The 13,723-nt window shown below is 36.0% G+C and overlaps 1 pseudogene across 1 annotated transcript; it reads left to right on the top strand.

Annotated features, from left to right (window-relative positions):
• Nucleotides 1–267: 267 nt before the first annotated feature.
• On the top strand, nt 268–3,847 carry LOC147514928 (alpha-1,3-mannosyl-glycoprotein 2-beta-N-acetylglucosaminyltransferase-like; annotated as a pseudogene). Its single transcript, XR_015212960.1, has 6 exons — nt 268–398; nt 1,725–1,797; nt 2,391–2,453; nt 2,540–2,578; nt 2,658–2,828; nt 3,732–3,847. The product of XR_015212960.1 is annotated as an alpha-1,3-mannosyl-glycoprotein 2-beta-N-acetylglucosaminyltransferase-like (transcript).
• Nucleotides 3,848–13,723: the final 9,876 nt, after the last annotated feature.

The following is a 13,723-nucleotide window of genomic DNA, read 5'->3' as shown; positions in this document are numbered from 1 at the left end:
CCCAAAGTTTGCTTCTCCGAGTGTATGTGAGATTTTCGGTCAATAAGCCTTGATGCTCTATACCACCTTGCTCTCAGCCACCATGGGACTTCTCCTCCTTTGAATGCTAAAACTACTACCATAGAGTCACTCTCTATCCAGAGTTTTTGCCATCCTTTTTCCTGGCCAGCCGCCGCCCAAAACCAGCGCCAAACTTTCTGCCTCATAATTTGTAGTAACCCCTAGGCCTTGTACCAAGGTACCTTAACTTCATTATAGTTCCCGAAAATGACTCCCGCACCCCCATTTCCTGGATTTCCGAATGCAGAACCATCTGTGTTGGCCTTAACTACCCCTATATCAGGAGGGATCCAAGACACTTCTCTGATTTTACTCGCTGGTCGCACTCTTCGTTTGATGTTCAGTTGGTGTAGCAAAATTTGGTAGTTGTGATGATACTGTAATCCTTTTATCAACAGTTGAATCATAACCAGAATCAATTTGATAATACATCTCATCTTCAACAGACTCCTCATCAAACATAGGGGGTAAATCCCAATCGATAAAATCCAATTTTTCTTCAACTTCAAGAATAAAGATAGAATTTTTTTCAACCCCATCAACAAAGTTTGAAGTTTTAGAACTTTTTACCTACAAATCGGAACCCAATCTTTTGGAATCATAAGTTGTAGCAGCATAAAGAAATTCCTCACAATCAAAGTCAGCAAAAGAATGTTCTTTATCTTCGTCTTCCCAATCATCCATACTTGGCTCTGATACCAAATGATGTGTATTAGCGTGGCGCTTAAATCTAAAATAGCTCATAAACAAGAACACAAAATAAAGAGCTCTCAACTCTCTAATCAATATTTTTAATAACCAAAAACTATCCTCTAATGAGGCAATTACAATTATTTATAGCCTAAGAAAACATATCAAGAAACCCTAGTTTCCTAAACCTAATAAATAACTTACTAAACTTAATTAAATCCTTATTTTCGTCCATATTATTTATCCTATTTTTATATTGCTATATTAACCCTGAAAACACACTCTGATTAATAGAACTTGTTAAGTAATATTTCCATAAACTAAAATCCTCATTTCCAAGCATCTAAAAGCTCCAATTATGTTCTGTATCTACATCACAGATGCATCACATAACAGTTCTAAACTCATATCAATTTAATTCTTATTCATAAAAAATAATCACATTCATAAACTATTGATAATTTAAGAAATTAAAAACAACTAAGCCCATGACAGTAGGAAATAAAAGTAACTACGACCCTCTTCCTAATACTATACCATAACGACTAAAGACTAATGCTTCTTCCCAAACCTGATGTGGTGATGGGATAGAGAATACAGAGATGTATAAAGTGTTTAAGTCATGAACTCAGAAGACTCGACAAGATTGAAAATAACTGCAATATTATCTTATTTCATTCATCATCTTTTAGACATCAGAACAAAGTTAATGTTACTTGGACATGCCTTTTTTTCCCCCCTAAACAGCTCTTCGAAATTTCCTGGCAGATAGTCTATACCGTTCAGATTTCTTTCCCTGACTTGGATGGATGTTGACAAAATCTACATGGGATGAGCTATCACCGAAGTGGCCTAGGGCATATCCTTCTTGGCATACTGTGTTCTAGTTCTTAAATCATATTTTGAAATATTTCTTGTCTATGTTCCATCACTTTTCCTTGACAATATTACACTTACTGGGATGACTGGCTAAGATTAAAAGAGAACCACAAAGGTCGATAGTTTGTACGTCCAGAAGTGTGCAGGACTTACAATTTTGGTGAACATGTATGTATCTTTACTTGATATGCAAATCTAAAGAACTATCATTTTATAAGCTAATCAGAAAAGGACTATTCCATGTTGATCCTTTTCCTTTTCCTTTTTCTGACTAGTTAGTGATATTTCACTTTACATAATTATCTGCATTAATACATTATATGTTCATTTGAGACCTGACATATATTGGTCTCTGTAATCATTTGGAACACGAGGTTCTTTCAAATAGATGCTTCAAATTCAGATCAGCATGTGACCCAACACTTGATCTCTTGAGGTTCTGAAATAGTAAAGTCCAAAATATTTAATCTTCCATTTTCTCAAGGAAATTTCTAATATGCAAACCTCTTTTGAGCAGAAGACTCTAGAAAGATACAGCTTGTCTAATCAATATTCAACTAGCATCGTACTACTAATCTTGTCTTTGATTATAGAAATACAACTGTGTTGATCAACTCCAATTTATTCTGTTAGACTACTTCAGTAGTGTGAATGCAGCTTGTTTTCATTATGCCTATATTTGGCTTTTGTTCCTTTGTGTTGTACTTTATAGAAAGTCTTTTGAGTTCAGAATCAGTCAATTCCTTTATTTTGGGTTGCAGGGTTCTAGTATGGGGCAGTTCTTCAAGCAATACCTGGAGCCTATTAAGATGAATGATGGTCATGTGAGCAATTTTTGTTTTTGCAATCTTATTATTTTCACTAGTCTTATATGTACTTGTTTGATTCTATGTTTTTGTTCTTTCCAAAGGTTGATTGGAAATCAATGGATCTGAGCTACTTGATGGAGGTAAATTATTTCACAAATGGCACGCAGTGAAAGTGTTACTCTTATTTTCTTCTAATCCATAAATACCTTTTTTTGGCAGGAAAATTACGTAAGGCACTTTGGCAACATTGTGTCAAATGCAACACCTATTCATGGAAGTGATGTTGCCCTCAAGGCATATAATATTGATGGTGATGTGCGCATCCAGTACAAAGACCAGGCAGATTTTGAGCACATAGCTCGTCAGTTTGGAATATTTGAAGAATGGAAGGTAATCCATTCTCCTATTTTGCATTCTCTATATATTTTTCTTCTGTCTAGCTTTCTTCTTCTCGATAAAGTTTCTCTTTGAGATTGACACTATTTATATAAGTCATTGATTGACGAAGTGGAAATATTTGGCCTAGAGCTGGGCAGTTAAATCGTTGAGTACTCGCCGAGTAACCGGTGAGTACTCGCTACTCGCTGCTTAGCCGATCCAACTAACAATTTAATCCCCAATGACAATCGGGCTCAAAAACTCTCTGACTACTCGGCCGATTAGCCTGATTAGCCGATTAATACGTGCCGATTAGCTGAGTAATTGTGTTTACTATTTCACTGCTAAATATCGAACTTGACATTTTGCCAATTCGATCAACCCTCAAGTCTTTAAAGTTCTACACTTATTTAATCATATTTATTTTAGTTGATTGAGTGTTTTGATTGTTTATTGATTGATTGGGTTCTTAATTGGCTCCATTATGTTGGTATTTCAATGTTAAATATATTAACAAGTATTTGTAAAGAAATAGTGTAATGAAAAATTGCCCGATTAATGCCGATTAATCCCCGACTGATTACACCTACTCCCTCTTCAAACGAGTAGCGATTTAACTGCACAGGCCTAGAGTCACAGGCACACACAAAAACGATTTCTCTGTATGTTTGCTAATACCTTAAACGTGATAAGTGCTTGATGCTATTAAACTTATATATCAACTTTTATATGCCATTATAACTTCTCTTAAATTTTACTTGCTATTATCTTATATAATACATCCTATGGAACTGCTATCCAACTTGGCCTTTTTGCTTATTCATTACGTTTTCTTCCCTATGTTTAGTTCTTGCATCATTTTGCTACATTAGAAATTAAATTTTTCGCACGTTTTGAATTATACTTCCTTTCCAGGATGGTATTCCTAGAACGGCATATAAAGGAGTGGTCGTTTTCATATACCAAACCCCTAGCATATTTTCCTCGTTGGCCCCGACTCTCTGAAGCAGCTTGGAATTGGAAATACCTGATGGCAGAGGAGGTCAGTGACAACATGCTGTTTCTACCTTTTTTATATGTCATTGTTGATTGATAGATTTGTATTTAAGAGATTCCAATCTGTTGGCATCAGAATTAGTCATTAAATCGTAAAGAAGAAAAGGGACTCATATTCTAGAAAATTTAAGAACTTAACTAATATTGTTTGTTCTATATGTGGAAGCCTTTTCGATATTCAAATAGCTATGTATATTACTTGCTATTACTGTGCATATGCTTATGCATATCCAGGAAGCTTGGACCTACTTTTAGCCTTCCAATTCAGTTGGGTAGTGTATTATGGTACTAAGCTAAGGGTTTTGTCCATTGTTTTGTTGCTTCTTCTTTCTCTTGAATATAAGTCCTTGGTTTCTTTCCAGGTAGTTATATCGTTGCTTATTGGGTATTTGTTTTATCAAGGGTATTGCATTATATTAACACACACACTCAAATCTTAGGAAGGACAATGTAACACGCACTCGCCCACATGAATATTTCATAGATTATGTTTGAAGTATTCGTTAAAATTTGAGAATTTAGTCATGCATTTGACATTGTAGATCGTTAGAGAATTACAAGGGAAGTGTTTACCTAAATATTGAGCATTACAATTTTCAATTTTTAGTCCACTATTAAGCTTGAGACTGAATAGAAGACGCATTATTACTAAATTCATTCCATCATTGAGCACTTGAAAAGTTTACCTACTTAATAAGTATGGTAATAGCTCTGTTTCAGTCCATAATTAGGCACTTGTCTGGCATTATAATTTATATTTTTGTTTTTTCCTGAATGTGAAAAATGTTAGGGAAACGTAAAATATATTATCAGTATGTTCTAAACAAGATTTTTTTTCTTGGACTGGATGCCGCACAAGTGACATGTAGTGGGGTTATACTTATTTTTAAAAGTAACTGCCTATGGCAATAGCTTTGTTTGCAATTGCCAAGGGAGGGAACTTATAAAGTGTTTGTTTCTAACAATTTTCTTTTGTTTCTTTCCCAGCTGATTGTGAAGAACGCCTTGCTTCCAAGCTCAGTAGTTGCGAAGTGTTAGGCCATGTCACTATTCAAATTGAAGCCATATACTTGAAGACGGACCATAAACTTGTTGATATACATGCGACTTTGGCGGAATTGGAAGGTTTTTTTTGTTGGATTGTGATATTATCTTCTGGATTGGAAAGTAACATTTTAATTTTTCATGTGCATATATCAGTCATTTGTATTTTGATGTCAAACGTAACTTATGAGTTTTTAATTGAATGACTTGTATTGTTTCTCATCAAGATGTTGCTAAGGTGTAGGATGGTTATAGTGATTGGTGGTTATTTGTAGGTGTAAGACTTTTGCTAGGTGATTGGTGGTTATTTGTGGATTGCAGGTGAAAAGATCTAAGAATTGAAATATCAATTATTGTTATTATTTTTTAAAAATGACTCTACCCATGGTCTATAGCCGTAGAAAAAACAGCAGATCCCACGGACCAAAACCATAGGAAAAACTGACCTTATCCCACGGACCAAAACCATAGGTAAAAGTGACCTTTTGCCACGGATTATCCAACGGTTTCTACCGTGGCCCTACCGACAGCAATAGTTGCACTACACCGTAATTGTATTTTTGTGGCAGAGGCTTTTGGGGCAGAAATTTTGTGTCGCCAATTAGGCGTTAGTATTCGGTTTTTAGCGTCACAATAAATCAAAAAGTTGTTTTATTTTTTTCAAGAAAATATTGAAAAAAATAGTGATGACATATAGGCGTCAGAGGTATAAATATTTTAGCTAATAAAATATTAAAACTAGAGCACTTGTTCGCACGTGAGGCGTCACACCCAAAAGACTTCGGTTTCTTCTCGATCTCAACTCTCTCTCTGTACTTGACTTCTCAAATAAGCCCTAGGGTTTTTAGTAGAAGAATGGAAAATTGATTGTGCGAACATGAAAAGTTCAAACTCATATTCGTCAGTTGGAAGCTAAGCTTCTATTATTTGCTCTCAAGCGTTCAACGATCTTCCCACTCATTATAGCCCTCTCAATTTTTCTGGCAGGTTTCGTTGTGGATCATGGACAGCAAGAGTTCAAGTCCTGCCAAATGAATTGCTAAGTCCATCTGAAGGTAACTATTTCTTCAATTTCCCCCAAATTTGCTTCAATCAATTGTTGGGGTTTTCAATTAAGCTCAAGAAATGACAAACGAAACCGAAAAACAAGTAATTTTTTTTTGTATTTTTTGATTCGTAGAGTTGTTTTTATAAATTGATTTGGGCTTATGAAATTCACTGAATTGGGGGTTTTGCTTCATTGTGGGTTTGGCACTGCAAGTGGAATTGGATTTTGTATAGTTATGAAAAAAATTCAATGTTATGCACTTCTATTGAAGAGTTTTATACTCTATATTTGGGAATATTTCTTAACTATATAATCACTTTGCTTGAACCTAGAGCTGCAAATCATATATCCAATTTTGGATCGATTATACAATTTTCAAGCTAGCTTTGTAGTGAGTGTTCCTAAAACTTTTATTAGCTACTGTATCTACTGCACATAGATCATCCATCTTTTCAGTATCATCGACAGGGTTTCTAAATAATGTAAAAATGTTTACATCTACTCTCATATTCCCGAAAGTGATGGACATGTTCCCATTCCTACAATTAATTAAAGCTTCTGCTGTAGCTAAGAATGGTCTACCCAAGATGATAGGGATTTGGTTTCCGTTTGTAGGTAAGGTGTCAAGAACTATAAAATTAGTGAGGTAATAAAAATCAAAAACCTTGATAATCACATCCTCTATTACCCCTCGTGGAATCTTAATTGATCTATCAGCTAACTGTAGTCTAACATTTGTTGGTTTCAAGTCTTTTAACTCTAGTTGTTTATAAACTGAGTATGGTAATAAATTCACACTAGCACCTAAATCCAATAATGCTTGATTAGTGTAGTCCTCTCCTATTCTACATGTGACTGTAGGACTACCGGGGTCCTTATGTTTACTACGGCTTGGTTCTGTAGAAAGAATGAATAACTTTGTGCAAGGAAAGCCTCTTTTGGGATCTTTGTTTTCTTCTTTACTAGGTCTTTTATGAATTTGGCATAGGAAGGTATTTGTTTAATTGCACTTAGAAAATGAATATTGATATATAGATTCTTAAAAATATTCATGATCTCATTATATTGTGCTTCCTTTTTGTTATCTTTTAACCTAGAGGGGAATGGTGCGGGTGGAATTTTTTCGGTTACCTGCTATTTGGTTTTCTCAGTTTCAACTGGCTTTTCCTTATCTTTTGTTATAACAACTTCATCAGAATCAGGTATGTCAACTTTGTTATCTACTTCCTTTCCTGACCTAAGGGTAGATATCGAGTTAACTCCCTCTGTGGGTGTGGATGAAGAGGTGGTTTCAACTTGATAAACATTTCTACCTTTAGGTTTTTGTTCAGGTTGTGACTTGGCAAGGTTCCCTTGGGTCTGTTTGCTAGACTAGCTAGTATCTGATTGAATTGTTGGCTCATCTGTTGAGTTATACTATCGATCTTTTGGTCAATTCTTTTGAATTCATTCTCGGTTTTGGTGGCTAAAGCTTTCATGGTATGGTTTCATATGTGGTGTTGGGTTGGATTTGGTAATTAGCCATATGATCAATAGCTAATTCTCTGTTCATGTTTGGTTGTTGTTGTTGTTGTTGTGGGTAATACTCTAGAGAAGGTACTACTGTGTCTCTATTATTCATGTATTGTTGTCTATTGTTCCCTTGATAACCCTGAAATCCATATTGGTTTTGTTGTGGAGGCATATTTTGTCTCCATTTGATAATTATTTTGTGGATCTTGGTTATAGTTATTACTAAAGTTATGGACAATAGATATTGGACAAACTAGTGTATCATGGTCTGTGGCGAAACAACTTTCACAAAATTTATTGACACTCATTGCTTGTTGAGGTTGATTATTCTTGGGAAGGTTTAAAGTGAATGAATCAAACTTTTTGTTTAAGTTTTGATTGCCTATGGATAAACTAGCAATGGCAGCTTCAAGTGTCTCATTGAGTTCGTTTTTAACCTTGTACATACCTGGTTTACTAAAACTCATCCCCCCATCTACCCGTGCCATGTCCTCATGGTCACTACCATTGGCCCAATATTAATCCTTAGAACTCTCAGAAAGGTTTTGCAAAAAAGTGTAGGCTTCATCAGGAGTAAGACTAGTAAATCTTCCTCCATTCATTGATTCAATTAACTGACGGTTAATAGGTGAAAGACCTTTTATAAAGTAATGTACTATATTAAGTTTGTCAAAACCATGATGTGGACAGCAAACAAGTAAATCATTAAATCTATCCCATGTTATATGAAACTCTTCATTAGGTTTTCCTTTGAAGGTTGAAATAGCCAATTGCATGGATTTAGTTTTACGTAAAGAGTAATATTGTTTCATAAAATTTTGTGATAGTTGCTCCTAAGTAGTTATAAAATTAGAGGGTAGGGATCTATACCAATGTAGTGCGGCATTTTCAAAAGTCAAAGGGAACAACCTTAATCTAGTTTCTTCAGGGGAAAGATGAGGTGCTTTAAAAGTACTTAATATGCTCAAAAATTTACTTAGGTGTATCCTCTACTTGTGTAGATGGTGTAACTAAGTCTACTAGTGGTGTGTGTGTCTCAGATTCAGAATCAGATCTTGAGTTTGATGGTGTCGTCTCCTCCGAAACCAGAATTGGAAGGTTGTTACAAGAATTTGCTCTTCTGATTAAACGTTTACGAGGTGAATCACGAAACCAAGTTTTCGAGCACTAGACAATTAAGCTATATAAACTAATCTAATATGCACTTAATTAACTAAATTATATTATCAAACTATATTAGATTGACTATTAATGCTAATTATGAAACCACTAACAGGAGATTCACAGTGGAAGAAAAGTACTTACTATTACAGCAAGTAAAACAAGTCTAGAAAAATTTAAATTTTTACAGAAGCTACCTGATACATCCAGAAAGTAGCCTGTAAATTTTCAGATTAATCGGACCTTGAAAAATTCCTCTTCTATACTGTTTAATCCTGCAGAGTCTAGTGAAAAAGTTTTCTGCACACACTGTAAACAATCGATTGATTAAATAAGTAAAACAGCACTAAAAATCACAAAATATTTACTGGAATCTCCTGACGTATCAGGAATGATCCTGTAAAACGTTTGGATTATTTGGAGTTTTACAGATCCTTATTCTCAACTGTTCTTCCAAAGACCTTGGTCCTGAAAAACTGTAGCAACACACTGAAAACAAGCAACTAGTTAAGTGGTCAAAATAGGTCAAATAATACCCAAATTTTTACTGGAAACTCCTGACGAATCAAGTTTCCTCCTGTACAAATTTTAGAAGTTTTTATAATGTGAAAATAACTCTGCTCGACAGTTTTTAAAGATGCTTGCGTCCTGAAAACTGAAAATGGAGTACTGCAAAGACTATGTTAGTTAACCAGGTAAGACAAGTACGAAAAATTCAAAAAACTTCCAATAAATTATGGATACCTTACAGATCAACTCTATAAAATTTTAGAATTTTTTGAAATTTATAAATACATTTTCTGTACCGTTCTTTTCTGTCAAACAAACACCAAACTTTATGAAAATACTTTTTACTATACAAATCCAATTTAATTATGCTAAATTAATCTAATTACGCTAAATATGCAATTTATACTATATGAATTCCTAAAGTAAAGTAATCTAAATTAAATATTCTATCACCTAATCAATTCTTAAATTTTACAGAGCTGATATGTACAATATCGATAATTTATTGGAATTTTTTCGAATTTTTTTTTGTACTTGTACCTTAAGGACGGAATGGTAGATATTGGGTATTTGGTTTAGGCCTGAGAGAAATAGGAGAGAAAGAAGGTCATGAACCTTAAGGACTTATTAGCCAGTAATAGTTCTTTTGTGATCCAGTTTTGAACTTTAACGACTTATTCACCGTCCCTCACTGATGGGTGTACTGCATTGGTCCTTTTTTTTTTTTGTCTTTTTTTTCTTTTTGCCCTCTTTTCTTAAGTTTGGCCAATATACCTTTAGTCATTTCTAGGACCAATTCATAAACAATTGTACATGGCGACGAAACGAAAGATCCACGTTGAACTTCACTATGGAGAGTTGTTTGATAACAATGTTAAATAATAATAATAATAATAATAATAATAATAATAATGTTTTTTTTTTTACTTGGTAAGGTGAAAATATATTAAAGAAAAAACAAAAGAATGGTTCTGAAATCTTGCCGGAGCAATCTCTCAGTTACAAGTTCATAACCATCCATAGATATCTCTATCTAGGAGGCATTAACATATTCTACTAAAATGCTCAAATGGGCATTCCCATTTGAGTAGCCATGTGGGCTTTCCTACAAAAAACAGGAAATCGTCGACGGGAAGAGCAGCTCCAGCTTTAGCAAGGGTATCCGCAGATATGTTGGCTTCCCTCCATATATGAGTGAACCTGATCGATGTGATTTTATGTTTGCATCTCTTCCGTGTTGAATGTAATTCTCATGGTATTCCGCCTGAACTGAAAGAGGTAACAGTTGAGAGAGAGTCTGACTCCACCCAAAGATGATAGAAGCCTCTACTGATAGCTATTTCAATCCTTTCGACAACTGCATAAGCTTCAGCTCTATCTATAGTACCATTTGTTAGTCTTTTGCAAAAAGTGAAGATGAACTCTCCTTTAGAATCTCTGCAACATATCCCAATGCCCGAAGGCCCTGGACTCCCAAACACTGCCCTGTCAATGTTGAGCTTCATGATGTTTGGTTCTGGAGGAATCCAAACACATGTCTTCAGTTGAGGTGCTTGTTTGGGTCTTGGAGTTACTGCCTAGTTCGTCAGAACTAGTGTTTCCCAGTTGTTGTTCCCATTGCAAGCTTTACTCCGGTGATGGGTGCATACGATTTGAGCTCTAACAAACTGTTTATAGTCCATAAGATTGGATACTTTACTCTCAAAGTACACCTTGTTCCTCATGTTCCATAAGCTTACCATTGCTGCCACCACCCCTGAGTTCCAAATTTGTTTCATCATCGGGCTCCAAGACTTAGAGAGAAGAATTGCTTCCTTAAAACCTAGAAGAGGTTGTTGAATAAGAAAGCCCGTAGCTAGCCATGTCCACAATTGTGTAGAAAAATTACACTCCCATAACAAGTGTGTTAGATTCTCTTCTGCTGATTTACACGACCTGCATGCAGATACTAATTAATAGGATACCGGATTTTTGGATTCTGTCATTTGTTGCAACGCAGCCATGGAGGAGCTTCCACCCTGTAGCAGTAGTTATTAGGTGATCTTCTGCTAATTTACACAACCTGCATGCAGATACTAATCGGATACCGGATTTTTGGATTCTGTCATCTGTTGCAACGCAGCCATGGAGGAGCTTCCACCCTGTAGCAGTAGTTCTTGGGTGAATGAAGTTGTTCCAAATGTTTTTGTACCAACTTACTTTTGGTCTAGTTCTTCTGATACTTTCGAAAGCAGATTTTGTGGAAAACTTGCCTTTAGAATCTTGGCACCATATTCTATAATCTTCGACTTCGGAGTTGCAAATAATTGGAGATCTTGGGCTGACTCCTAGATTGTCCAGAACATGCATGAGACTCTGGGGTATGACAATTACATTGTCATTGACCATAGTCGATAACTTAGCATTGTGGCCTGCTATATCTCGATCACTCAAGTGCATAAGTTGTTGTAGAGAAAAGTCCCCGAGCCAATTATCTCTCCAGATGTTGACCTTGTTACCATTCCCAATTATCCATTGACTTCTGGTTGTAACCTCAAAGAGTGCTTCCTTGATTCCTGGCCAGATCGAGGATAGTTTATGGTAGTGAATAAAACCTCCATTCCTTCCTGTGAATTTAGATCTCATGAGCATGGCGAAGTCGTCTTTACCATTTAAGATCGACTAGGCTAGTTTCATCTGCATAGAAAGGTTAATTTCTCTCATCCTTTTAATTCCAATCCCTCCTTCTTGAACAGGCTTGCATGATTTTTCCCAACTCACAGTCGTGATTCTCCTTTTTGAAGGGTCCCCTATCCATAAGAAGTTTCGCATGAGTGTCTCTGCTTCCTTTATGATAGAAGACGACCATTTATATACTGCCATATTATAGATTGGTGTACTGCACAACACGGCTTTGATAAGAATGTTTCTTCCTTGGAAAGAAAGATTTCTACCCTTCCAGCAAGTGAGTTTCTTTTTAATCTTATCTAGGACTGGAGTCACTGTCTGTCTTGTTATTCGCCCTTGCACCATGGATACTCCCAAGTATTTTTCTGGTAGAAAGCCTTCGGGAATTAATAGAACCTGTATTGCCCTCTCCTTTCTCAATTATCTGAAACCACTCATAAAGATCTTGGACTTGTCTTTATTCAAGCACTGCCCAGATGCCAACTGATATCTACCCAACAGATTGTTGATGTGCCTCAGACCTCTTATATCACCATTTGCAAATATGATGATGTCATCGGCAAAAAAGAGGTGACTAGGAGCTTGAAAATCCATGAAAGTAACCATTGGCTTGACCAGGCAAAGTGTTCTTAAGTGGTGAAATCCCCTACTTAGGGCATCTTCTGCGATAGCAAATAACAAGGGAGAAAGAGGGTCTCCTTGTTTGAGGCCCCTTCCCATGGAGAAAAAACCAATAGGGCCACCATTAAGCATCACTGATATGAACGCAGAACTCATAATTGCTTTTATCCATCTGATCCAAGTACTAGAAAAGCCCAATTTACTCAAAACTTGACATAAGAAGTTCCAACTCATAGAATCGTATGCTTGACATATAACAAGTTATATTGCCACATTCCCACCATGTCTTTTTGTTTTCATCTCATTAAAGAGCTCAGAAGCTAAGGCAATCGAAGACTGAGCTGATCTCGCTGGAACAAAACCTGTCTGTTCTTTTGTGATAATTTTGTCGGCAATCATGTTAAGTCTCAGCTGCAAAAGCTTTGATATAATCTTCATAAGAAAGTTACCAACACATATAGGTCTGAAGTTGCTGAGTTTACTCGCATTTTTCACCTTAGGAATCAAAGTGACAAAGTTTGAGTTTAGACCCTTAGGCACTATCACTTGGATGAAGAAAGATTGGACTGCTTTGTATACCTCCAACTTGATTGTAGGCCAACATTGGTGATAAAAGTGCCCCTAAAAACCATCTGGGCCAGGAGAGCTATCTGTTTTCATGGAGAACATAACTTGCTCTATTTCTGCATAATAAGGTATCATGGTGAGCATGCAATTGTCTTTTGTTGTTACAAGATTGGGGACCAAACTTAGGAGATGGTCATCTTGTACAGTTGGTACTTCTTTGTATTTTTCTTCATAAAACTGGATGATGTAATCTCTTATGTGTTGCTGGTCAGTTAACAAAACCCCTTCTTTGGTTTCCAATTTAGAGATTATAGCTGCTCCTTGTCGAAATTTTAATGTGTTATGGAAGTATTTTGAGTTGCAATCCATCTCTTCATCGAATTTCAGTCTGCTTTTCTGTCTCCAGAGGCTTGCCCTATTATTCCTGGCCGTTTCGAGGAGTTCTTGCTTATGTATAACCAAATTCTGCAAAGGTAAATCATATAGTAGTTGGTCCGCTCTAGCTTGGGGTATGCATAAGTTCACCTTTTGCCTTTCTTATATTGGTGTCCAAATGCCCAAACACTTCACGATTCCATACTTTGATTTCTGCCTTGAGCCTTTGAAGTTTCTTCATCACCTGAATGATAGGACCCCCAGTTACCACCGATTCGGTTGCTCTGAACCATATCCATAAAGGTTGGATGTGTACTCCACACCTTATTGAATATGAAAGGAGAGT

The sequence above is a fragment of the Coptis chinensis genome, chromosome 2, assembly GCF_015680905.1.
Source record: "Coptis chinensis isolate HL-2020 chromosome 2, ASM1568090v1, whole genome shotgun sequence".
Taxonomy (NCBI): Eukaryota; Viridiplantae; Streptophyta; class Magnoliopsida; order Ranunculales; family Ranunculaceae; genus Coptis; species Coptis chinensis.
This window is presented reverse-complemented; position numbering and strand designations above follow the sequence as displayed.